This window comes from Lepidochelys kempii, chromosome 12, assembly GCF_965140285.1.
Source record: "Lepidochelys kempii isolate rLepKem1 chromosome 12, rLepKem1.hap1, whole genome shotgun sequence".
NCBI lineage: Eukaryota > Metazoa > Chordata > Testudines > Cheloniidae > Lepidochelys > Lepidochelys kempii.
Genome location: NC_136391.1, coordinates 15,640,388 through 15,665,975, shown reverse-complemented (window position 1 = coordinate 15,665,975; position 25,588 = coordinate 15,640,388). Strand labels below are relative to the sequence as shown.

The 25,588-nt window shown below is 41.0% G+C and overlaps 1 long non-coding RNA gene across 2 annotated transcripts; it reads left to right on the top strand.

Annotated features, from left to right (window-relative positions):
• Window positions 1-1,997: 1,997 nt before the first annotated feature.
• Window positions 1,998-25,588, top strand: LOC140896541 (uncharacterized). 2 transcript variants are annotated; one of them, XR_012154571.2, is made up of 7 exons: window positions 1,998-2,202; window positions 3,507-3,715; window positions 4,028-4,127; window positions 21,418-21,516; window positions 23,454-23,571; window positions 24,261-24,349; window positions 24,906-25,588. It is a non-coding gene; the product is annotated as an uncharacterized LOC140896541 (long non-coding RNA). The 2 variants fall into 2 exon arrangements; XR_012154570.2 differs by having other exon boundaries at window positions 24,261-25,588.

The window sequence follows — 25,588 nt, the reverse complement described above, 5'->3', positions numbered from 1 at the left end:
ATCAAATCAGAGTCTGAAATAACAGCAAGCTGAAGATTTTCAAGAATAAACAGTCCACTCAGGAGTCCAACAGATGGAACGGTACAAAAATAAATAAATAAATCATGTATCTGACTGTATTTCATTGCATCACTGTGCTCATATGATTCAGGCTGCTAGCTGTGTGGTAAAGTTTTTAATAGACAGATGGCTAATTTTACAATTCCAACCCAATTTCTTAATGGACCAACTCCAAAGATCCAGTGTTAGTGTAATGCCATGGATAAAGGTCAGCAGAACACAGAGCAGAACATATGCTCATGTCAGCATTTTCACATAGTCTTCTTTAACAGAATATACAGCGCTAAGCTGAGGGATTTGCACTGGCTCAACACTAGCACCATATGGGTGGCCTGTTGCAAAGTAATGATGGCCTAAGCATAGAATCTTAATCAGGTACTGATGGCCAATGAATCAAATAGCACCACACAAGTAATCACTAAGTGATTAAAAAAAAATGACCGAAGATGTATTGCTGAAATTACTCCGCTAACTAGAGAAGTGATTTTGTCTCAACTATAGCCTGTCATGTCATTACCTCTTAATCTGAGCCCCAATCTTTCTCTCTTGGCACAAATCTCTCGAGAAATATATGAAACTTAATGTCTAGTAGTTATAAACTTTTACATATGTAATGGAAATGGAGCAGTGATGCTATTGTGTTACCATTTGGAGATGTTGATTTATTTCCAGTCATTTGTTAAAGGTGCACATGAACTGTTCTAATCCTATTTACGGTTTAAGGTATTCAGTAGAAAAACTTGATACAGTATTATTTGTTGACAGTGTAACACTATTGTTACAGATTTCATAGCATGCCAAGCCCAGCTCGCTTTACTCACATGAGTAATTCTATTTAAACCAGTGGAATTATTGGTATGAGTAAGGTGAGCAAGATTTTGTCCTGCAGTATATCCTGCATTATAATTTGATTACAGAATGTGTCTGCATTTGATGATCATTTTGGGAGGAACTGCAGACAGACAGTATCATAGAATATCAGGGTTGGAAGGGACCTCAGGAGGTCATCTGCTCAAAGTAGGACCAATCCCCAATTTTTGCCCCAGATCCCTAAATGGCCCCCTCAAGGATTGAACTCACAACCCTGGGTTTAGCAGGCCAATGCTCAAACCACTGAGCTATCCCTCCCCCTTCTAATACTTAACCCAGACTGATGCTTTGCAGAAGAGCACAGGCAGTACAATTTTTCTGTACCCCAGCGGAAAGGATCTGCGTGATTGCCCTGCATGGGAGGCTCAGGGTTGCGATACGGGTTGGCCAGAGGCGATGCCATGGGATCTGGGTTTAGGCAGATTGTATTCCCACTGTCCCATTCACCCCCAACTTCCATGCACTGGGGGGACAGCAGCCATTACTCCAATACATAGACTGTGATAGTGGCTGTGAAACTGTATTGCCACATCTTGGACCCAGTTTCAGGGGTGAATTTCAGCTTCTCAACTCATCTGCAGTTCTGCACTACCGGAAGTGCAGATTTTGCAAGGCACTTAAACTCACCCTTAACTTCAAATTTATGAGTAATCCCATCCTTATTCATCAAAGCACTTGAGGTCAATGGAGTTTAACCACATGCTTAGGGGCCAGAGTCCAATATTTGGACTTTCCCCCCAAAGTGGGTTTCACCCTTATATATACATACATATATAAAATAAATCTTAAGTAAAAATAAAACATTTCTAAATGGCTCCTTGATCTATGGCGCTGCTAGTTTTTCTACAGTAAGGAGATGCAAGGCCAACATGAGATAAGAATGCAACACAGAAATATCAGTGCACTGTAACTAAAGACTCTGGACCTTAACTTCTATGAAGAATATTCTATTTTTACCCTAAAGTAATAGATAAAAATACAGAGGCTCTGTGCTCGCAAACTGGGGGGGGGGGAGCGGGGGCGGGGAGGTTTTGAGTGATTTTAAATCTCATTTTAAAAATCTTTTGTTAAATCTGCATTGAAATCTCTGGGAAGCTTTCCTCTCTAGGTTTCATGTTCTGAAAATGACTAGAAACCCTACCAGCCATTTCAAACGTGTCCACAGTAGTTTTATTTAAAACAATGTGAATAAGCGGAACAAAGCCTAACAGTCCATATATACACATCAGACTTCAGTTTTGCGAGGAGAATAATGCTGAAACCTCAAATTTAGTAAGTAAATACTTCCATTAAATTAATGTTAATTGTTTATTTAAAAACCTGAAAAGTATTGCATTTCCTTTTACCAACAGGTTGTCTTAGTCTCTTCCAGACTGTTTGTTGTATATTCAAAATAATTCTAGTAAAATGACAGGACATTTACTTTTGAGATTTTTTGTGGATAAAGTTTAGGAGCAATTTAAAAAATGAAAAAAGCTTTCTCCCTAAGCCTCATAGATAAAAGCTAATTACAACAGAAAAACCTCAAAAAAAACTCAGATAATTATTCTAACTAACTCAAATACTTCGGGACAAAAAGCCTTATAAATATATACAAAATCCAAATGATCAAAATCTTCATAGTTAATAGAAATATGAAATGTTCTGTCTGAACTGGAAGCCTGTAAAGGAGCATTTAGGCTAAATACAAAACATAGTTTGAAGAAACTTTAGACATGTGCAAAATTACTTTGAAAGGGAAAAAGGAAAAAAGAAAACCCCCAGAAATTAGGCCAGTTTTTAGGCTACAAGCCAACTGTTTGCTCTACTTTGCTTTATTTATTAGTTCTTAAGGTATTTAAAACTTGAGCATTAAAACTGCAGAATGATTTGCAAATGAATGCAGTTGCAGTTGTGAAAATATAACTCACAGCTGAATGTGGGTTATTCAGACAAATGGCTGCTTTGTTAGAGGAGGGGAAGTGAAGTTCTGTGTTAATTTATTACAAACTGCAGCATTTCAACCCTGATGTCCAGGCAACAATGTTTTTTATTTCAAGTAATTTATAAGTACTTCCCATAGCACTTAACAGTGATGTCTTTGGTTGTTTCACCATGGTACCAGAGTGTATATGTATTTACTGTGGGAATTTGTTTTTAATAAAACTGTTGTAAGGCATTTTTATTCCTTCTCTTTGTTACATTAAAACATTCGCTGCATAAGTAATGTATTTTATTCCTACTTGAAAGGCAGCAGATTACGGCCAGCACTGTATTTGGTTGTGTAAAATAATGACAGGGTAAGTAATGTCTCAAGCAAAGCAAGCTATTTCACTTGCCACTGTATCTTTTTTCTATCTTGGTGTGATCAAGATAGACCCAGGACTGGGTCTGTCCTAAGTGAAAGTGAAAAACACGAAGGGGAAATAAAATAAAGGAAAAGAAACCAAATTATTATGTCGGACTAACCAGAATTAATTATAGTAGCATATTTTAGCAATGCTAGTGTTATAGTTCTTGAAGAATTTCCATTATAAATGCTTTGAGGGATTTATTACAGGGCCATGAAAATTAATTTTGGATTATTTGGTTTACAGGCTGCCAGCTCAGAGACTGGCACACAAATGGACTGCTTAAGGGAATACACAAGTACTAGTTCTATATATCCACACCCAGGACTAGGATGGGGCTTTTTGTCATACAAGTTTTTTTCCCGATCCAAAAAAATGAATAGATTTTAAGGCCAGAAGGGACAATGATGATTATCCAATTTGACCAAGTGATGACAAATTCACCATGTTCCCAGGTAAGCAGTTCAAATGATTAATTATTCTCACTGTTAAAAATGTACACATTACTAGTCTGAATTTATCTAGTTTCAGCTTCCAACCAGATGATCTTCTTTTGCCTTTTTATGCTAATTAAAGAGTCATCTACCATCAGAAATATTTTTCCCATACAAGGAATAAGTACTTGTAGATCATGACCTCATTTGGAGTAGGGACGTTTTAATATTTTTCAAAAAATTGTTTCACAAATCCCTAGTTATTAGGCCAAAATTGATGTTCTTAATGATGATCTTATTTCATTGCTCTCCCAATGATTTGTGTTTTTTCAGTTTATTGTTGCAGCTGTCAGGAAAAAAATTATAGGCGGAAAACAAAATGATAGGCTAAATTCAACGTTCGGCATGGCCTACACCACAAAGTTAGGTCAATGTAAGTCACCTGGTCTTACTTTTTGTGCATGTGTTTTTATTCACATTTGTCCCTGGCCAACATATGCACCATGGTCAGCCTACTGATGTCTTCGCAGTGCAAGTGTAGACACTGCATGACCCGTGTTGACCATGGGAAGCGAGTGAACTTCTGGCGGGGGGAGGCTAGCCCCTGACTCTTCTCCCCCCGTGGACCTGCCCCCCTCCAAGCCACCAGCACCTCCCCAAGTGCTAGGCGGGCAGGCCAGTGGCACACGGCCCCCAAGCGCAGGGTGGGTGGCACCCATCCCCCCTCAGTGCCCCAATGCCCCCAGCCTCCCCAAGACAGGGTGGGCAGCCCCAGCTCCTCCCCACCCTGAGCACTGGGTGGTGCAGCCCCAGCACCTGCGGATCCTCGGTGCTGGGCACTCCAACCACCCCAAGTCCTGGCCACCCTAGTCCTGCCCCGGCAACACTGAAGAGGAGCATTCTGCCTGGGCTGGGGCCAAGGGAAAGCAGGAAGGGGCTTCGGGGAGGAGCATGGGCGGGGCCATGGTGGCCTGTCTGGGGAGGCACAACCTTCTTCAGCCTACGTGTTGCGCCGCACATGGTGTTGACCACAAACAGTCAGCTATCCCGCTCTGGTCACAATTATAAACTTTACAACCCAGAGGTCACAGACACCGGAAGCCACTCCACCTTCTAAAGCCCCCCAGGCATTTTTGAAATACCCTTTCTTAATCACCCACTTGTACAGCATACCTAGCTGCTTTTCCTTATTATGTGCAACTGCCCAGCCAACCATGCCAGCTCCATGCACTAGACATGCACCTGCCTGAAACAGACAGAAGATATTGAATCTCCTGGGCCCACGTGGAGAAGAAGCCGCGCAAGCACAACTGCAGGCCAGCCATGGAAACATAGATAGCTACAAAATGATTGCACAGGGCATGCAGGCAAAGGGGTACAACTGGGATCAGCAGCAGTGCCATGTAAAAGCGAAGGAGCTGTGGCACCATGTCATAAGGCCAGGGAGCAGGGCCAGATTTCCAATTAGGCACAGTAGGCAAATGCCTGGGGGCACCAGTGTTCTAGGGGCACCTCACCTCTCTAAAACTGTGTGCAACACGAAGGGCAGCTGTAGGCTGGGGAGGGTTACTGAAGACGCTGTGCCTAGGGCTGCATAAGGTGTAAATCCAGCCCTGCCAGGGAGGGCACCAATCGATCTGATGCTGAGCCACAGATTTGACAGCTTTACAAACTACACGCCACACTTGGCGGAGATCCAACCAGCATCTTGAAAACCACCCTGGATACCTCGCTGGAGCCCAAGGCAGAGACCACTGCCATGAACAGGGAGGAGGAGGTGGTGCAGGAAGAGAGAGAGGGGAGATGCAGCAGGGTGACCAGCTGTGCCACAAGCCAGGACCCGTTTGCAGGGGTACTGGAATAATTTGTATAGTGAGGGTGCTGAAAGCGAATGAACCAAACTGTAAATCCTGTATATGATGGAAATCACTTCAAGGTAGGGGGTACTGCAGCACGCCCAGCACCTCTAATTCCAGCACCTATGCAGTCTAGCCAGCTCTACCAGTCAAGCATAGATGAGCCCAGGGAAAGGGAAGGGAATTCAAGCAAGTGTGTGCATGCATTTTTTCTTACAAAGTTCAAATTTAAAGATGGCGCCCATCTCATCCCCAAGTTAACAAAAGACAGGCATTGACTTGTCATTGTTTTACTTGTATGAGACGAGGTAGCCGTACAACAAACAGAGGTAGAATTGGTATCTGCTTTTCATTCCCCTTTTGGGCTAGGCCGGGGTGGTGGGGAGGGTGCGGTGCAGTTTATTTATGTACATTGGGATGTCCCTTGTATCCTCCTGAGAGATTATTATGAAATTTTTCATGGAGATTCTCTGCAATCTTTTCCTGAAGGCTAGCAGCATATGGACCCAGGCAGCTTCAGGACACCAGTAGCTGCTGCGCTTTCTCTGACTCTGTTACTCTCAGGGATGAGACATCAGCTAAAATCACCATTCCTGGGAAAACAGTGCCAATATTCAGTGCCTGTGCCCTATATGTTTACCATGGAATAGGGACTGAGATTTTATCGTTTTATGCAATTGACATTTCTCCCCAGCTCCCCCACACTCGCTTTCAGAATCATAGTATCATAGAATATCAGGGTTGGAAGGGACCTCAGGAGGTCATCTAGTCCAACCCCCTGCTCAAAGCAGGATCGATCCCCCACTAAAGCATCCCAGCCAGGGCCTTGTCAAGCCTGACCTTAAAAACTTCTAAGGAAGGAGATTCCACCACCTCCCTAGGTAACGCATTCCAGTGTTTCACAACCCTCCAAGTGAAAAAGTTTTTCCTCATATCCAACCGAAACCTTCCCCACTGCAACTTGAGACCATTACTCCTCGTTCTGCCATCTGCTACCACTGAGAACAGTCTAGATCCATCCTCTTTGGAACCCCCTTTCAGGTAGTTGAAAGCAGCTATCAAATCCCCCCTCAGTCTTCTCTTCTGTAGACTAAAGAATCCCAGTTCCCTCAGCCTCTCCTCGTAAGTCATGCGTTACAGTCCCCTAATAATTTTTGTTGCCCTCCGCTGGACGTTTTCCAATTTATCCACATCCTTCTTGTAGTGTGGGGCCCAAAACTGGACACAGTACTCCAGATGAGGCCTCACCAATGTCGAATAGAGGGGAACGATCACGTCCCTCGATCTACTTATACATCCCAAAATGCAATTGGCCTTCTTGGCAATAAGGGCACACTGTTGACTCATATCCAGCTCTCGTCCGCTGTAACCCCTAGGTCCTGTTCTGCAGAACTGCTGCCTAGCCATTCGGTCCCTAGTCTGTAGCGGTGCATGGGATTCTTCCGTCCTAAGTGCAGGACTCTGCACTTGTCCTTATTGAACCTCATCAGATTTCTTTTGGCCCAATCCTCTAATTTGTCTAGGGCCCTCTGTATCCTATCCCTACCCTCCAGCGTATCTACCTCTCCTCCCAGTTTAGTGTCATCTGCAAACTTGCTGAGGGTGCAATCCATACCATCCTCCAGATCATTAATAAAGATATTGAACAAAACCGGCCCGAGGACCCTTGGTGTACTCCCTTGGCGTACTCCACTTGATACTGGCTGCCAACTAGACATGGAGCCATTGATTACTACCCATTGAGCCCGACAATCTAGCCAGCTTTCTATCCACCTTATCGTCCATTCATACAGCCCATACTTCTTTAACGTACCAGCAAGAATCCTGTGGGAGACCGTGTCAAAAGCTTTGCTAAAGTCAAGGAACAACATATCCACTGCTTTCCCCTCAACCACAGAGTCAGTTATCTCATCATAGAAGGCAATTAGATTAGTCAGGCATGACTTGACTTGATGAATCCATGCTGACTGTTCCTGATCATTTTCCTCTCCTCTAAGTGCTTCAGAATTGATACCTTGAGAACCTGCTCCATGATTTTTTCCAGGGACTGAGGTGAGGCTGACTGCCGTGAAGTTCCCAGGATCCTCCTCCTTCCCTTTTTTAAAGATGGGCATTACATTAGCCTTTTTCCAGTAGTCCAGGACCTCCCCCGATCGCTATGAGTTTTCAAAGATTCTTTTCAAAGAATGCCTGACTCGGATGAGAGGAGAAAGAAGAGGACTAGGGAGGACATGTTCAGCGAGATCCTGCAATCAGTGCTGCCCTGGACCGCGAACATAAGACGTAACATTCTTTTTCACTGACTGACCAGTTGCTTTCCCTCTCAGACAGCTTCTTGCTGAGAAACACTACAGTGTGGAATTCTTGATCTGGTCCTTCCTGCATTAAAACTGCTCCCACAGCACGCTCAGACGCATCTGTGGTTACTAGGAATGGTTTGTCAAAGTCTGGGGCCCTTAGCACAGGGTCAGACATGAGTGTTGCTTTAAGCTGGTTAAAGGCCTTCTGACACTCTTCGGTCCACTGAACGGCATTTGGCTGTTTCTTTTTGGTTAGGTCTGTCAGTGGGGCAGCAATTTGGCTGTATTGCGGTACAAATCTAACTGATTCATGAAAACTCGCTGTCATATTAATAAATGCACAGCAAGCACCACATAATTCATAGCTTCAGTAAAACACAGTCTCATATTTATAAACGTACAGTATAAATGTTCAATGAAGCATATACTCATACTTACAAATGTACAGCAAGCACTACACAATTCCTAACAGCATCCAAAGCTCCAGGCTCAGAGAACCGTCCTGCACAGAACACTACTGCTGCTGACTGCTGAAGTGCTTTTTCAAAGCCTCCCTCTCAGCCACTGCATCTGAGCTCTTGTTATGGGTCTTCTGTCTGGCTGTTCAAAGTTAGCAGACAGCTGCTTCACCTCTGCTCTCCACCCTAGCTACGGCTTTTCCCCTCTTTGTCTCACAGATATTATGCAGAAGCAAACAAACAGCTGAGATATTTTTCTCACTGAGATCCAATCTAGTGACTAAACACCGCCAATGTCCCTTCAATCTATCAAAAACACATTCAGCTGTCATTCTGCACCTTTCCTTGCTGCCGTCAATGTGACCAACTACAGCTTCATGATCCAGGGGAGCAAGGGATAGGCTGGGTTCTCAAGAATCATTATTGGCATTTCAATATCAACAATGGTAATCTACCGGTCAGGAAAGAATATTCCTACTTGCAGCTTTCTGAATAGGTCTTGTGTTCTTAAAGATGTGAGGGTCATGCACCTTCCCTGATCAGCCCATACTGATATCAGTGAAGAGTCCCTGTGATCCACCAATTCTTGAATAGCTAGAATGGTAGCCCTGTCTGGTGACAAACTCTGATGCCAAAATAGGTTGGTGAGTGCCATTTATAGTCCCGTCACAGTTCAGGAACCCCATTGCTGCAATGCTGTGCACATTGCCAAGAGTCACAGTCCTGCGTAACAGGAGATGACTGATGGCCCTACACACTTGCATGGCAAAGGCCCCCACTGTGGATTCTCCAACTCCGAAATGATTTACCACTGACCAGTAGCAATTTGGTGTTGCAAGCTTCCAGAGTGTGATTGCCACTCACTCCTCCACTGTCAATGAGGCTCTTCCACTGTCAGTGATCTCAGGCTGGTGTCCCTGTGCTGGAGGGCTGGGGTAAGCTCAGCACACACATCTAAGAATGTGGCCTTTTGCATCTTAACGTTCTGCAGCCACTTCTCATTGTCCTATATCTGCTTTCCAATGTGATCCCACCAGCCAGTGCTCATTCCTGAGGCCCAGCAGCAATGCTCCACCGTCTGCAGCTGCTCCAGGAAGCCCATCAACCACTTGAATTGCTTTTTTGCTATGTCCCTCAGCAAACTATCCCTGAAGAAATCCTCCTCTCCCCGTTGCGGTGCTTCCTGAGAGTCTGCAAATACAGGGGAATTGTGCATCTTATATTTGCAATGTTCATAAGAATAGCTCAGAGCTCTGTGGGCTCCATGCATCTGTCAGAGATGGCAGACACCAAAAAGTACCATGTTGGTTTGTCAGATTTAAAAAAAAAAGGTGTGAAAATTATAGGATATAGATGGCATTAGAAGATGGAGAAAGTTGCTTGCTGGGAACTTGATCCTTATCTCCTCCAGATCCCTGTGCAATTCTGAATCCACAACACACTGAATAATTCCCAAAAGTCACTGCTCCAGATAGCAGTGAATAGCACACTGGGATACCTACCCATGGTTCACTGCCCTTTGCATCAACACAAGCACTCCTGGTGAGGTTGTGCAGCACTGACTCAAGCAGCCAAGTATGCACACGCTCAAGTGACACACAAACTTTGGTGGCTGTACACCAATGTAACGTGTGCCAACCCAAATTTGTACTATAGATATGACCTTAGTGCAAGTCCTTCTAGTTCCTTAGCATAATTCCATTGCAGGGATTTAGCCCTAATATACTAGCACTAGATCAAGCCTCTTAATAACATTAGTAACTAATTTTGTAATAGAGATTGATACATGTTAATATAAAGTGATATGTAACAGAAGTTGATAGATACGGAAATATGTGATCCAGCTGAACGTAATTCAGATAACGTGTTCCCTTGAACAATAGCAAAGAAAGCAACCTTTTGGGTGCTCTGCTCTAAAACCCAAAGAGACGCCAATTAGTACCCATCCTAATCTCTTCTCCCAAGAGAGAGGAAAACACTTGTCATTGGCTACCCATTTCTGTACTCCAAGGGCAAAGCTGAAGAAAAGGCAACTAATGGTCTCATTCTTCCTTCTAGCAGCCTGGAGCTGTGTTCTTGATTGTTATAAGGGTGGCCTTGCTCCAGCCACTTTCTGTGCTGTAGCATATGTCCTCCAGCTCACACTGACACTGCTTGTGGGGAGCACACCCCAGAACATCTTTGCATAAGGGCTCTCAAAAAATTTCTCATCTCCAACGAAATCAAAGAACTGTTTATTGGGTTTGCCTCATATTTTTGTCTTAAATTCTGCAAAAATGAAAGACAGCTTCCCTGTGGAAAAATACCCATTTCAATGACACCCCCACTCTTCCGCCCCACACAACCACCCAAAAACCAGCAAAACTCCTTGTCCAAGCAAATGCAGAAAAATCCACAAGTTCACTCACAGAAAACCTAAGTATGCATTCAAATTTTTTCTCAGGATCATATTTATAAAATCTTGTGAACACTAACAGTCTCATACAGGCCAAACTTGTGGCTTTCTCATTTTGCTTCATTTTAAGTAGATTTGAACATGGAATGGCGACAACTTCTCCTTAAATTTGGTTCAATTTGACACACTGTAAGCTACCTCTAAATAATTAGTTATATTTCCTTTCTGAAGGCAAAACAGTAACACTTAGCATTTTATAGGGCTTTCTGTATTACTAAATTACAACAACAAATTAATTAAACAGGGCAAAATCAGAGACTGATTAGCATGAAAGTCAATCTGTGTGCATAGGACTTGAATGCTAGCAGCAGTTTTGGCATCTCTGTAAATAGTTCTCTTAACAAAGAACCAGTTTAGTTTTACAAGCATGGAGTTCTCTTATATTATGACACAACATGTGAACTATGAACATGAAATACGGTGGCAGTGATCAGGCTAGTGAGACCCACGGCAAAGAAGAGAGTGTGATCAACAAGCAAACAAAGCAGCAACTAAAAACAGAGTAACAGGCATCATGGAGGAAACTCAGACCACTGGGAATGATGGCTTTCCAGTCAAAAAACCTTGCACAAGCATGGAATAGTGGAAACAACAATTGACTCTGTTCACAGACCTGCCCATGAGAGATAAAGGGTAAGTAAAAAGCTTTCCCTTATTTTCTATCTCATTTTGAGGAAGGGGGGCAAAAGATGAGAAGTGAGTGAGATACTGTTGCTGGGAATAATGACCAATACACTGGAACAACTATATGAGTGTTTAATGAACACTGCGACTTAGACAGAATGAGACTATAGAGACCCAAATCCCAGAAACTGAGGATGGTGCAGATACCTATGTTACAGAGCTGAGAACTCTGGCATCCATGTGTAATTTTGGGGACATTAAAAATTAAATTAGGATTATTTGTGGAACATGTGATTTCAGGTTTCAGGAGAGATTATTGAGGATAAACAGGCCTAACCCTATAGAAATGCCTCCAAATACCAAAGGCACCTGAACTGTCCAGGGAAAGGATCAAACAATAACAACCACTAAAGTAATAGTGAAAGCACAAGCACACAGGCAGGCGCAAGATCAAGAAACCCAGGAAGCAGGACAGAGACAGAGTGACTGAGAATATAGGCAACATGGTCCAATGTATATAGTGTGGAACGCAACACAAAAAGCAGAAAGAAAAATACCCAGCACATAGGCAGCGGTGCAAGGGGCGTGGAAAACAGAACCACCTAATGTCCCAGTGTCACAGGCACCCCAGGAAGACTAAAGCAGTTAATACAGTAATTGAACATAAAGACTTCCAATGAAGAGGAGGTTCTGCAGTGTGATGTCAGCAGATCCAAAGACTCTCACATGCACCGAAGAAGAAGACTGCCGGCTATTCAACGACCTTATTTGCAACTATGTTCTTGTACCAATGACCAATTTGATTCCATCCAGCCAGTTGTAATGTAATCTCAGCAGCAAATGCAGCTGGGTCTACAGACAACAGTTCACTCCATAACCCTGATTCATCCCCAGAGCAGGCCCTCTTATGCAGTGAAGGAGGGAGGAGTCCTGTGGGAAAATAGTATGTGATCATGTAATTAAAAACTGCATCAAATTAAATTTTTACAGGTAACCATGAAGTATCATCATGTGACATGATATTGACATTCTCAAAAAAAATTTCAGCCTCAGGCAGACTCCCTACATGGAAAATTTCAACTCAAATAGTTAAAATGTGATAAAGTTTATAAACAACTGAAAACAGGGTCATATAATGGGAAGTGTCAGGCAACCTTAATAATAGAAAGTGCTATCAGCTCCACCTACAATAACAGATCACTCCAACATTTGCCATGTACTGTAGATGTCATTTTTTATTTAACCCACTGGATGTTTCCTTAGATCAGCAGTACTGACTAAAACACATCATGCAAATATCTGTAATCATGATAATATTTTTGAAGCTCAACCCAGAGTTCCATGACAATAAATACAACAAACTTATAGGACATACTCTTATGTGCTCTCACATGCACGATAGTGTACTGTCAAATGCAGCACTACCAACTCAACCATTCAAAAATCATAAGTCAGGACCCACAAATTTGACGTAAAATCACAAAATCTTAAAACAAAAAGTTTAATTTGCCTTTTGAGTTGTGATCCTTTACGGTACAGTTGGGTCATGTATTTAAGGATGTCTCCATAAGCACAACAGCTAGCAACTTACTTTTACGTAAGATGAAAGCTGATATTTTCACCAAACATGACTTCGTGAGCTGGAACTTTAAGAAAAAAACATCAAATATCACCGGACTTGCAATAAAGTTGCAAAAGTTGGCAACACTGCAATTGTAGTACATCTGGGGAGAGATCAAGAACAATGACAGTTACAAACTCACACCCCTGCGATGAGGTAAACATGTAAAGCTTCTTCAAAGGGCTACCAAGTTTTTTAAGGTGGCAGCATTGGGTTTCAACAGCCAGAAATACAAGGCATTTGAAAATTCAGAAGTATTTTGTGGGTTTACCCTAGCCACCATTACTCCTCTGAGACAAGGGCTTAAGTCCAGAATGACGCAAAATTAGTTTAGTGGCTACCCGAGTAGTGGGGAAAGACACACATAGAGGTTATGGGCATTCAGGGCACACAGGTTCTACTGGAGAGATACACAGGAAAACCATTAAGATGACACCAGCCCTTACCATCAAGCTGAATTCCCATTGACTTCAATGGCAAGTGGTTGTGCAGATGGATTGCGTGATTGGACTCAGAGTGTTGAAAACTTTGTGACAAGAAGTTCTAGCCACACACACTATATGTGGAGGAAGTCACACGGTGGATAATAGCAGCAGTGGATAAACTCAGCCACAGAGAACAGAAAGCTACGGACCTCGAAGATACTGCTTATATACTTGAAAAAGTGTGACATCTCATCCAAAGGGGCAAATGGATGTGCCATACTGACTTATGAGGCTAAAATTCTCATATTTTTATGTTAGAAAAATATAGCTTTTCTATGTAGTGAACAGAGAGGAAAGATCCTCCTTCTCCTAGCCACTGCAGACAGAAGCAGATCAACATTTCAGGCTGTGATTATTGTGAGTCAGATCGCATAACTCTGTCCTAATAAAACTCAGACAGGCGCACATTAGAAGCATGTCATTTTTAAGGGTCTTGGTCTTCCCACTTCTGAATCAGAATTTTCTCTCCAGGAAGTCATGTGATGGTGCATTATAAATCTCAGAGACTAGATTAATCCCCTTAGAGATTACATGAGAAAAACTGCAGGAATCCTATTTCAAGATGAAAAAAGTTCTTTCCTATCAGCTGGTCTCGTTATAACAGACACACACTCACTTTGATGCCTGCATCAAAAATCTAACAGACAAATGACATGCTTGTAAATATATTTATCAGGCTGGCATCATAACCAAAACCCTGGATCAGAAAACTCAGTTATATGGCTACCTACAATAATTGTGGAAGAGGGCATGAGAACAGGTGTGAGTATACATTAATCCTGTCCTGCTTTGAGGGGGGACATTCCCAGCATAGTAAATGGTAGGATAGTGTATGTCCCCTTCAAGCCTTCCAGTGGTTGCACCTAGATGAACACCAACATTTTTGAGGGGTTTGGAATTGAGACCAAATCTGAAATTTGTAGCTGGCACCTGCCTCCGAAACAGGCTGAACCAAAAACCTGATCCCGACTCACTCTCTCTTACATTGTGGAGTAACTATCGAAATCAATGGAATTCTATTCCTATGTGAGATCAGGACGAGGCCTTCTATATGGGAACATCTGTGAACTTCAGAGAGAACTTAGATACTGGATGCAAATTTCGCAGCTCTGGCCTGACTCTACTTTGGAAGTTTCTTAAAATGCCAAGCTGCTTGCAAAGAATTGTTGCACACTGGGTCACATAGCTGTTCTCTCCCTTCATGTGAGCCTAGTTATTCCCAATATGCAGTGACAGTGCAATGACATACTGGAGCCATACACAAGAAAATGCAGTTGGAAAGCCTAGATAAATGACAAAATAAGGCTATTTCCCCCTTAGTAGCCATTCTAAATATTGCCTTGAAGTTGGTTACTTAAAAGCAACGTCTTTTACATTTTGACTTTAATTAATCAGCTGGGCTTGTGCAAGTCAAAGCAACACCCCCTTCAATCTTCTGAGTTTTCACCTGTTTGGTTTCTGCTATGTACTACAGTATTACAGAAGCCAAGATTTAGAGACACACTCACTTCATATTATCTTAAGAACCAGTGACATTAACTGGAAACAGTCCACACAGCTCTGTATTGTCCATCAGATGCTTTAAAACCATTTAAAAGCTGAGAAAAACACACACATTTCTGTGGCTGGAACATCTGCACTTTCTCAACTATTTGTAAAGCATACAAAATGCCTATTAGTATAAAAATTGAAGAAAAATTACCCGCAGGAGGAATGGGCATTAGCCATGCTTCACTTCCTCCCTTTCTGTTGACATTTGAAGCACTCTTTTTCTCCTCCTTTCTTTCCAATTCACAGTGGGTCTAAAGAGGTGAATCAGTGCACAGAGAAACAGAGAGAGAGAGAGAGAGAGGAAAAAATAAAGAAAAGAAAGAAAAAACCTCAACCCTCTTTTTGCCAGGCTGGGTATGAAATATGAAGGCCCAACAATTGTTTGAGCTCAGTGCATTGGAATAACATTGGTTAAATTATGGATAGTTTTGAATAGTGTCACTTTTTTTTCCCTCTGCAGATGGTTGTTCACACAAGGCGCCTGGCCTGCATAATTGTATCACTAATAAGCAGTAAGGCAATTAGTTGTGTAAGTGTGCTATAATCATTCTAACAGAAGAGATGACGAAGAGACAAAAAAAAGGAGGGGGGACAAAAAATGTCTTTTCTCAATTCATCAACTGACAGCCATAATTAGATATATATAATTGAAAATTCCACAGTAGGGGGGCAAGCTTATACAAATGAATTTTCTTTGCTTCCCTTATGCATTTTTCCCCCTTTGCCTGAACATCCCCCCAGAAAAAGGCAGAAAATTTGTCATTCCAGGGGAGCGTATACTGTATGAACTACAGGCTGCTCATTCAGAGCAATGATGTCAGAATAACATCCCCTCCACCCCCCAGTATGAAATAGACAGCTTTGAACTGGGCTTTTATTAGCTGTTTTCAGCCAGTAGCAAATAATACCCCCAGATGATCTATATCAGCTTGCGGATCGCGAAATGTAAAACTCTAGGAAGAGGTCACCTTTTTTTCCATTGACATGAAGACGGCTTGTTTTTGGGGAGGGTGCGGGAAGAGCTCTGAGTTATAATAGAGCATTACATCATCAAGTATTATGGGAAGAAGGGGATTTCTTTTGAGCGAAGCCTGATTATCAAAGGCTATAATTAAATTTGGGCTAAAAATGCTCAAGTGCTTATGAGTTTGTGGAAACTATGCACAGAACAGCTTTCCATTGAATTAATCAGCTTGCAAGTTTTCATTATTCTGGACCTTCTCTTTCTAAACTGTAAGCTCACAATCAGAGCCCCCCCCCCTTTTTTTATCAACAAACCCTCCTAAAATTTAATTGGACAAACCTTAACCATGATTTTTTTTTCCTTAAAGAGAGAGCATGTTAAGGCTGGAGCTTGTTAATTAAGTTCTTTAAATGCCCCCAGCTGTGCAATAAATTTTCAAAGTAACACAACTGCATATTTATTTTTTTAACATTTGCTCCCTCGTTTTTCAATTACAAGCTGGTTTTGAAAACAAAACAAAAAAACTCAGAGAATTCCCATGTATCATTGTGATTCTGGCTGGTGAAAATTGGAGAAAGTCAGAAGTTGCGTTTGATTAAAATAGAACTTGAGATCAAAGGAAATGTTTTCTGTGGCCAAAATTTACTACATTCTTCAGAGATAATCCAAGAGTGGGTTGTTTTTTGTTTTTAAAGTGTCCTAGCAAGTTATTGTGGCAGATGTGTGCAAGGAGAAAATGCATTCTGCAGCTATTTCACAACGGAAACCTTTTACCTGACACCAGATAAGAAGTGGGCAAATGAATTTATATTTAAACTTCAAATTCAAGGGCCAGGTCTCCAAACTGGTGTAAATCAGTATTGTTTCATTCATTTAAATGGAGCTACGCAAAACTACACCAGTTCAAGTTCTGATCCCAAGACTTAACAATAACTACCGGTGCTGATAAAAGTAGGATAACATGCTAGTATTTATCTTCACATTTATTCTTCAACATATGCCCCACTGTCTGTATTTAGGGTCCTGATTTATAACACAGAAAATGCATTGATTGGATCTACACAGTGAAATCCCATCTTAAATATTAAACTAAGAATTACGCTTGGAAAACATTCTATAGTACTAATGCTCTTCTGTTTGGGGGGAGAGAAAGAGAGAGAGAGTGAAATATGTGGTCCCCACCCATCCTTATTAGATCTATATTTTGTGGATAAAAGTTATCATACACAAGGACTTTTAATCTCTGTCAGCTCAGAAAAGTTTGCAGAATGGAAATAGCTTAGTATGGCACTAAGCACTGGAAAATAGCATTGGCACTTTTGTGTATCATGGAATCAACAATGAAATGACAGCAGGTGGCTACACTTTTCCCATGTAGAGTCCTCAGTTTAAACAGCCCACGGCTGCCTCTGATGAAAAGAGCTAACCACGTTGAACCTCAAGAACAGACCTGTTCTCCATGCTAAACAATCAATGGTAATGGGAGGTTGTTACTACAAGGGATACTCATTTAGCTTCCCTCTATTTTGAAGAGCTCCTCTTTAGATTCAAACTAGAGCATTTCACTCAAACATCCCTCATTTTAGACCCCAAATTCCCAATGTTTCATACAAATTTGGTGTCCCACCTCGTTTTTATTGTTGAGAATTACTTAAATCAGAAATAACCAATTGTGAAAGTAAAGTTATAGAAAGAGGTAAATATGCTAAAGGGGCGAATCCCACTGGATATTAAGTTTCCTGTAGGAATAATTTTTTGGTTGTGTTCCTTGGTTGGATATTTGTCCTACGTTGCATCCCACATTTTGGACCTTCAAAGATTAAGAGCTGTGAACTAGTGTGGCAAATGGAGCAAAAATGTTTAAATGCAGGTGACAAAATGCAAGGGGCAAAAATTGCTGGCAGCACAAAAAGAGAATAAGCACATTCCACTTCATAAATTTTGCAACATTTATCTTAGGCCAATTGTTTATATAAATGGAAATAAATGGAATATCTCAGATTCAGCAATGAATAGGAATCCCCCAAATAGTTCTGGTATCCTTTAAACGTATAAAATATGAAATATCACAAACACATTGAAATTGTGGCTAAATTCTCCTTGCAATTACATCCAGGCAGTTCAATTTACTTTAAGGACCCAGAGGAAATTTGGCCCATACTCCCTTGTGCATCCCCAGTATAGCAGACATTGTGCCTCGCTATCAGTGGATAGAGACAGGAAACAAAACAAAACTCAGAGGTATTCTGCCCTTAAGGACTGTACTGGCCAAGCTCACCATTTCCTTCTTTCTACTGCTCCCCCAACATTTTCTCTTTTACGTGTCTACAGTTTGAAAAGAGTTTGGTTTTCTTCTCTCATTTTCAGATCATTACCCATTTCTGACATTTTGTTTTCTTTTTCCTGCCTGCTCTTTTTTGAGCTCTCTGAGCACAGTACTCCACTGCTTTACACAATGTCTACTCCTTTCTAGATGTTGGGATCAGCCCAAAAGCAAATGCCCCTGAAGACTCTTGGGCATCCCATTTAGCTTCTTGCCAATATGGAGGTCACATTCTTGGCGAGAGATTTACACAGAATCCAACCCTTCCAAACCAACTGAATGTAGCCTGCAGTAATTACTAACTTTTCTATCCTCACTCCATTATCAGGGAGCCTTTAGATCTTTAGTCTTGCAGTGGATGTGCTGGTACGAGATAAAGACAAGTCTTTTCTCAGAGTAACTTTTCCAGAATGAATCACCACCCTTTTCTGAAGTGGTTTTGCTTCCCATGCTGTCTGGGGGAGGTAACCATGACTCCAGCTAAGAATGCCAGACACGTAACTGAATGAGGTACATGCTCAGTTCCACTATGGAGGGCATCAGAAGGTCAGCAGAACCCCCACATATTTCAGGAGAACTCCAAGGACATGGATTTGGGTCTAAGTCTATTACACTGTTGTAAAACTGTATTCACGCAAAAAGTTAAGTTTATTTTCATTGCAGCTCTAAACTATTAGTTCTAGTTGAAATTTTTCTATCAAACCCTTTTTTAGTGGAAAATTGAGTTTTTGATTAGACAAAGTTTTTAGAAGAAAGTGTCTGCTTTCCTCAAAATTTTCTATTTTCACTGGAAAAACAAACATACTTAGTGTTCCGTCAAAAATGTTCATTGTTCATATTTTCTTTTTGTTTCTTTTCTTTTTTTTTCCTATAAAAAGTTGAAATTTTCCAGTGGGGGGAAAATTCCACACAGTTTGATAAATTATGCAGTTTCTGAAATGAGTTATTTCATGTTTTAGAACTTTTATTTGTAAGGCAGTGACAAACGATACTTGGAAGCTCACTGATTCCACAGAGACAGGAAAGGTGGCTTATGCTAACTTGATAAAAAGCTTGGTTAACTCCCTAGTTTCAAACTTCAATGTATATGCCATCGTTTTCTGAACAGATGTCATACTTCCTTTGGCCTAGATTGCAACTCTAGGCTCGACTCTGGAGTAATTCTGAGAGGCCTTGTCTCTCAGACACACTCCTCTGAGTCACAATTCAGCCCTCTTTGCCCCTAGGGAATACTATTTACCAATGGCCTATGCCAGAAATTAATTACAGCCCACAACTCTGGCTCAGTTACTCTGATCAGCGGGTCGAACCAAAATTCTGCCTATACACAGCCTACTCCACATCCACATGCCTCAGGGAATAAGTGAGTGGATAGGCTGCCCTGCATTCTCCAGTGTGCCCAGAACGAAGGTCTAGGTAGCCCTAGTCCAGGTTGGAGGGGAGTTCTTACTTCTACCTTCCCTGAACAGGCTGTAGTTTGAGTCACCATCCAGATCCTTGATATTAAAGAATGAACAGCAGAGTCAACTTCTATCCTTGTTATTTAAGATAGCATGATCAAGAGCAGAATTTCATCCTAGTTCCCAAAAGAGATTGACTCACACCAAAATCCTGGATGAAAAAAGCCCCAAACTTTGAATTGTTTGATACCCAGATCCAAATTCTGCATCCAACTACTAACCGTTAGAATGCATAAAATTACCCCTAACTGCATGGCTGGCACCTTTGCACTCATGTGAAACCCCCATAAACTTAATGGAATTCCACGCAGGTGCAAGGGTCTGACCATTCAGATAGATTGTGGGATTAGGGCCACAGAGAGGATACACGTTTGTCAAGCTACAGTACCAATCACATTCCAGAACAGCAAATGAATCCTCATAGTTAAAACCTTTACTTGTTTGTTCAGAATTTCAGGTGGCTGCTTTGTAAGATTTTCCTCTCTCAGCCCCATCTAGTTTTTATAACGATATCATTTTTCATTAGCAGCAACACAATCAGCCATGGACAAAGAAATAAGACTTATTTTGGAGATGTCGGGGTTTTTTTTAAAAAAACAAACCATAATGCATTTTTCCTTTTGTTGCAGCAGCTGTCTCAGGTGTTGCTCTCTCTTGCACAACAATATAACAAATCAGATACACTCAAAATATATACCCAGGACTTGAAGTGAATGCACATTTTACTGTTTTTTTTCCTCCCTAGAAGAATGAAAGGTTTTATTTTATTTTATTTTATTCTACTTTTAAGGAGGATTCTTGGCTGCATTTCCACAGTACACAATGACACATTTGATCCTTTGTGTTCCTAACTAAGTAATGACATAGTTTCTCTAAACCATGAAAAATGTTGCATTTGACCAAACAAGAAAGGATGAACTTCTGGGAAATTCTATTCACGGGATCTTGAATTAGACCCAGAACACTGGGACATGTCCATTCTTCCTGCAGCCCCCTGCCAAACCTGGCTATAGCTCCGGCGGCACTGCATTGTTTCTTCCTTATTCACTGCATACAGTAATATCAACACAAACTGTTCTCAGCTGCTGAAGGCTTGATTCTCAAACATATGGATACGTTGAAAATTAAATTGCAGGGTTTATTTGAATTTATAGACAGCTCTGTGAATGTACTTTTGAGATACAGTCTCCGTCAAGGAGATAGATGTCACCTGCCATGAGTAACATGATTCTCTAATGTTAAAATGCCACATTCTCTTTGTAGGTAATTCTATTCAATCACTTCCCGCAAAGATTTGGGTAATGAACACTTGAACATCTGTTTTTTTTCCCTCCTCCCCTCTCCTTTCCTGAAAAATCCTGATTTGGATATTTCTTTATTGAATGCAAAACTCCTCAGATCAATTAATCTCTCATGACAATTTCAAGACTCTGGTTTGGATTATGTTGGTATATTATTCTCTCCACTTTTATTAAAATTCTCATATTTTCAGCGGGAATGTAGCAGGGCAGAGTAGAGGAGGGCCATGTTTGGCTGTATTAAACAGTCTGCTTTCCTCCTTGTAGTCCGTTGCCTGGCCATGGAATGCAGGAATAGATACAAAGTTGGTGTTTTGTCTTTTTGTAGCCCAAGCCTCATTGCTACTGCAAATTATTAAAAGTCTGAAGTGAATGATGCCCAGGAGTCAGTCGCCAATGAACAGAAGCACGTCAATAATTTTTCAGTGTAAGCATTGCATTACCTTATCGTCATATCCACTTGTGATTAGAAGGTATTTTTTTTAAAAAAAAATCTTTCAAGCAATTATAATTATGGTCCCCTCACGAGTCACACCCAAGTGATCTTCAGAGCTGAAGAACCCCATTCTCTGACCACCACCACTTGGGCTGAAGCATTAGATTGGACTATGATTAAATATGAGTGGATAGGTGGTATCAAATAATTCAACCAATACAGATCTTTTTCCCATTTGTGTTTCTATCTGCAAATAGGCTATTATTACAAATGTGTTTGTTATTTGAGATGTTTGGAAAATTCTATGCAAACTTAATCCAGTTGTTCACAATCAAAGTCTTTGATTATTTGCTATTTATTCTGTGATTTTGTTTATTTAGATTTATACTTCATACACACAGGAGTAAGCAGCTCTCCCAGGCTTTAGTTTGTTTTGCCATGTACATGGAAAGTAAACCCAATTGATTATCACTCGTTTCACAACCAAAAGATAACCAACCAAAGATGGAGTCAAACCCAAACAATACTCTCTCTCCAACAAATACCAATCTATTTCATGCTCCTCCCTTCCCTACAAAGTTTAGGGGTGGATAATACAATCCTCACTCATGTGGGTGAATAACATTACTTGTAAAATATTAAAAGAAGAAACTAGATTATATGGGTACCTCTTCTCAAGCTGAAGCATAGTTAACATATAAGAAAGGAAGCTGCTAGTAGTTCATTCACCATGAAGGTCCCTCTAATTTGGAATTTATTCCCTCTTCCCCAGTTTTAAATACCTGTAATAAACGGAGACTTTCTGATCACATGGCATAGATAACCGGCGAGATGGTCAGCTGCACTGAATGCAGCTATGCTGACCTACCACAGAGGAGAATATAGCCCTGTATTTTTAATTTTGATGGCAAGAACACCTAGTCTGGGCTAGCACCCAACTCCTCTGGTGCTTTGAAAATTCCAGCCATGGTGCCTCGGATAGTTTTTCATTTTCAGGTTCACGCTGTACTAAAATCAACATTCAGCATCTCCAATACTTTGGTTCTGCCCAAGCAAGGATGATCATTTTTCCAAAGGACCTGAAATAACACTTTCCACAAAACATATATAAACTATTGAGAAATATTTTGGCCTTTTGAAAGTGAAAATCTTGCTACCGCTTTATAACTTAAAAAACCCAAAACAGCTCAACTGGTGACATTTGCGCAATTCAGTACAATTTACCACCAATGGAAAGCTAATTCTACCTGTCTTGATTCTGACATGAATTTCATTAATTTTTCTGTCAGTGAACTATGTTGCCTCAGTTGTGATGGAATCCATAATTTGGTTCAGATGATTAGTGAGTATATTTAAAGTCCCTTTATCAGCAGTCCAGCCACTTTTTAATATCTAATAAGTTCAAAAGACATTCCCCGAAGATGGAGAAAGAATGTAGAGGATCTGTTATTCTTTTATGTTCTTTTGGCACAATGTAAGTTTATACACAGCGCAGCTTGGATGCCATTATTATTTTTTATTAGTAGTAGTAGCTTTCATTAACAAAGATGCCTTTCCATTTATGTAATCACCAAAGAACTATATCAGAGAGTATAGAGGGTAGTCACCAGGAAATATCACCAGGTACTTATTAACTTTGTACGTGATGACCAGGTTTGGATGTAATAACTCCTATAATACTATATCACAATCACTTGGTTTCATATTCATTCAGAACTATCTACTCCCTTGACCTTTGGGAATCTGAGAGGGCTGTTTATTTTTTCAGACTCCAAGTTAGTGAAATTAAAACGTGACTAAATTTGAACAGTACATTATAGAATTTTGCCAAACAAAGCAGCAGCATGCTAACTGAAAAGTAAGCAGCGATTAAAAAGTAAACTTATTTTCTTGGCGGTTCCTATAGGTTCTTACTTGTTGCATTTCAGGTCCCAGCAAAGAAAAACACAAAGTGAACCTCAGTCAAAAGCACGGAGATTCACCTGGTTTCATATTGAAATGGGAAGCTTAAAGCCATAAACTCAAAACTGATTTGACTAGGCTCAGGTTTGTGAACTTTACCTGAACATGGCAGTGTTTCTATTAAGACAGGAAAGCAGGTAAGCTGTCTTAACAAAAGTTTTGCATGGCCCTCTCTCACAGAGGTGTTGTGAGGCTTAAATAATGTCAGTTAAGCGGTCTGATGTTCTTAGATACACTATACAACTATACAAGCCACTATACAACTGTGAAGTATTTATAAGTGCAGCTGTTAGCACTGCCTTAAGGTTGCTTCACACTTCCATTAGAAGTCCCTGTTTTCAGTTGCTTTTGTACTTTGCTATACTTTAACCATTTGGGCAGAAATTTTCTATGCTTCCTCTGCCTCAGGTTGCTTTTTTAAGCTTCATCAGCTAAAACAGTTAATCTGTTTCCAAGGAAGTTAAGGAAAATATGTTGTTTCCCCATGTTAAAAATTACTTACAACCATTTGATTGAGAGGTTCTAGCACATCCCTCTGTGCTTTGGAGCTGGGACTTGGAATTTGGGCGTGAGGGGTGAAGGGGAGGGCTTCCCTGGCGTTAGGGATGCCCTTTTTGCCATCCCTGTAAAAATCTGCTCAGATCTGGTGAAGTTATAAGCCTCTGAAGAATCTCAGTTCACACATGCTCAATAGAGACTTTCCAGACTTGGCCGCTAATTTCTCCAAAAATTCTATCTATACTGAGCATGCTCTGTCCCCTCACAACCTCCAGGTGCTGACAGAACTCTGAGGAGACCGAGGCAAGGAACATCAATAGCTGTGTTTATTATTTTATCTAGATCTGCATGTCTCATATGCTATGTGAGTAAAGAATAATTTGTTTTAGAATCCTATGCAAAGTCTATTGCTTTCACTGTCATGTTCCACTGAGGAGTTAAACAGTAAACCTAGAGCGTGCACATGATTGAAGTTCTGGGAGAGCAACTGGGAAGTCTGAGGGGTAAGCAATGGTTCTGGGGACCTACGGTAGCCAGACCATATCAGTCCCATTTCTTTGCAAGAGTAACAGACAGTGTGCCAGTGCCCAGGAAAAGTGCCAGAGAGGCCACAGGAAGAGATACATGTTCCATCCTACTTAGACCCAGGGAATCTTAGAGCACACAGGTGCAGTGGATTTGGACGCAACACAGCAGCCTGGTGAATATCTAGCAAAGGGAGCTCTATTAAGGTGACGTGTGAGACAAATCACATACTATTTTTTTCCCCTGAGGTGGCTGAATTAAGGTTGCATGAATAACTTTAGTTCTGGAATTTCCTAACTTCCACTGCTGACTTTGTAACCATAACATTCTTTTACTTCAGGTTTCTTGGCTGTAATTACGATGACTGGATAAAACATTTGCCTTCTTTTTTTCAGGGTCTGCAGTTCATGCTCTAAGAGTTTATTGCTCTGAAATCTCTGTCAGTCTGCTACTGGGAATATTAGCTTCTGGATGGGAACAGAGCAGCAAACCACTGGGAGAATGACAGAGTGCTCAACCGATTAGTGTTGGGGCGGAAACAGCAGCAGGAAGCCAGCCAATCATTTGAAGAGGAAATGGGCATCAAGGAGAAAGTACATTTAGGGTAGCTTTTTCAAAAAAGAAAAGCACTTAAAAATCCTCCAGAGTTAATTTGTTTGAAATATGAAACTTTTCAAACACATTCTGTTTGGGTGATTTTGTCCTCAGAATTTCATGTGGTACTTGGGTTCAAAATGACTGCATCAAGCCATGCCACCTCAGGGAGAGCAGCAAGTGGGCAGAGGGAATGTGATAAGGGTAGGCAGTGTCAGGAAGCTTTTTCCTTCTCACTGGTTTAAGTTTTATTAGCAAGTCTCTTGGAAAGCACTGTACTGTATCAAAGGCCTTGATGTTTTTAGAACAAAGAATTTATGTGCATTAGACGTGTAACCTACCTTGTTCTGTTCACTGAAATACATCATCATTTTGTGCCTTGTGGTAGCAAAGGTAATTTAGAGGATCCTGACAGAAATATATATATATATATATATATATATATCATTAAAACTATCCATTAATATACTTGTAGTATTATAAA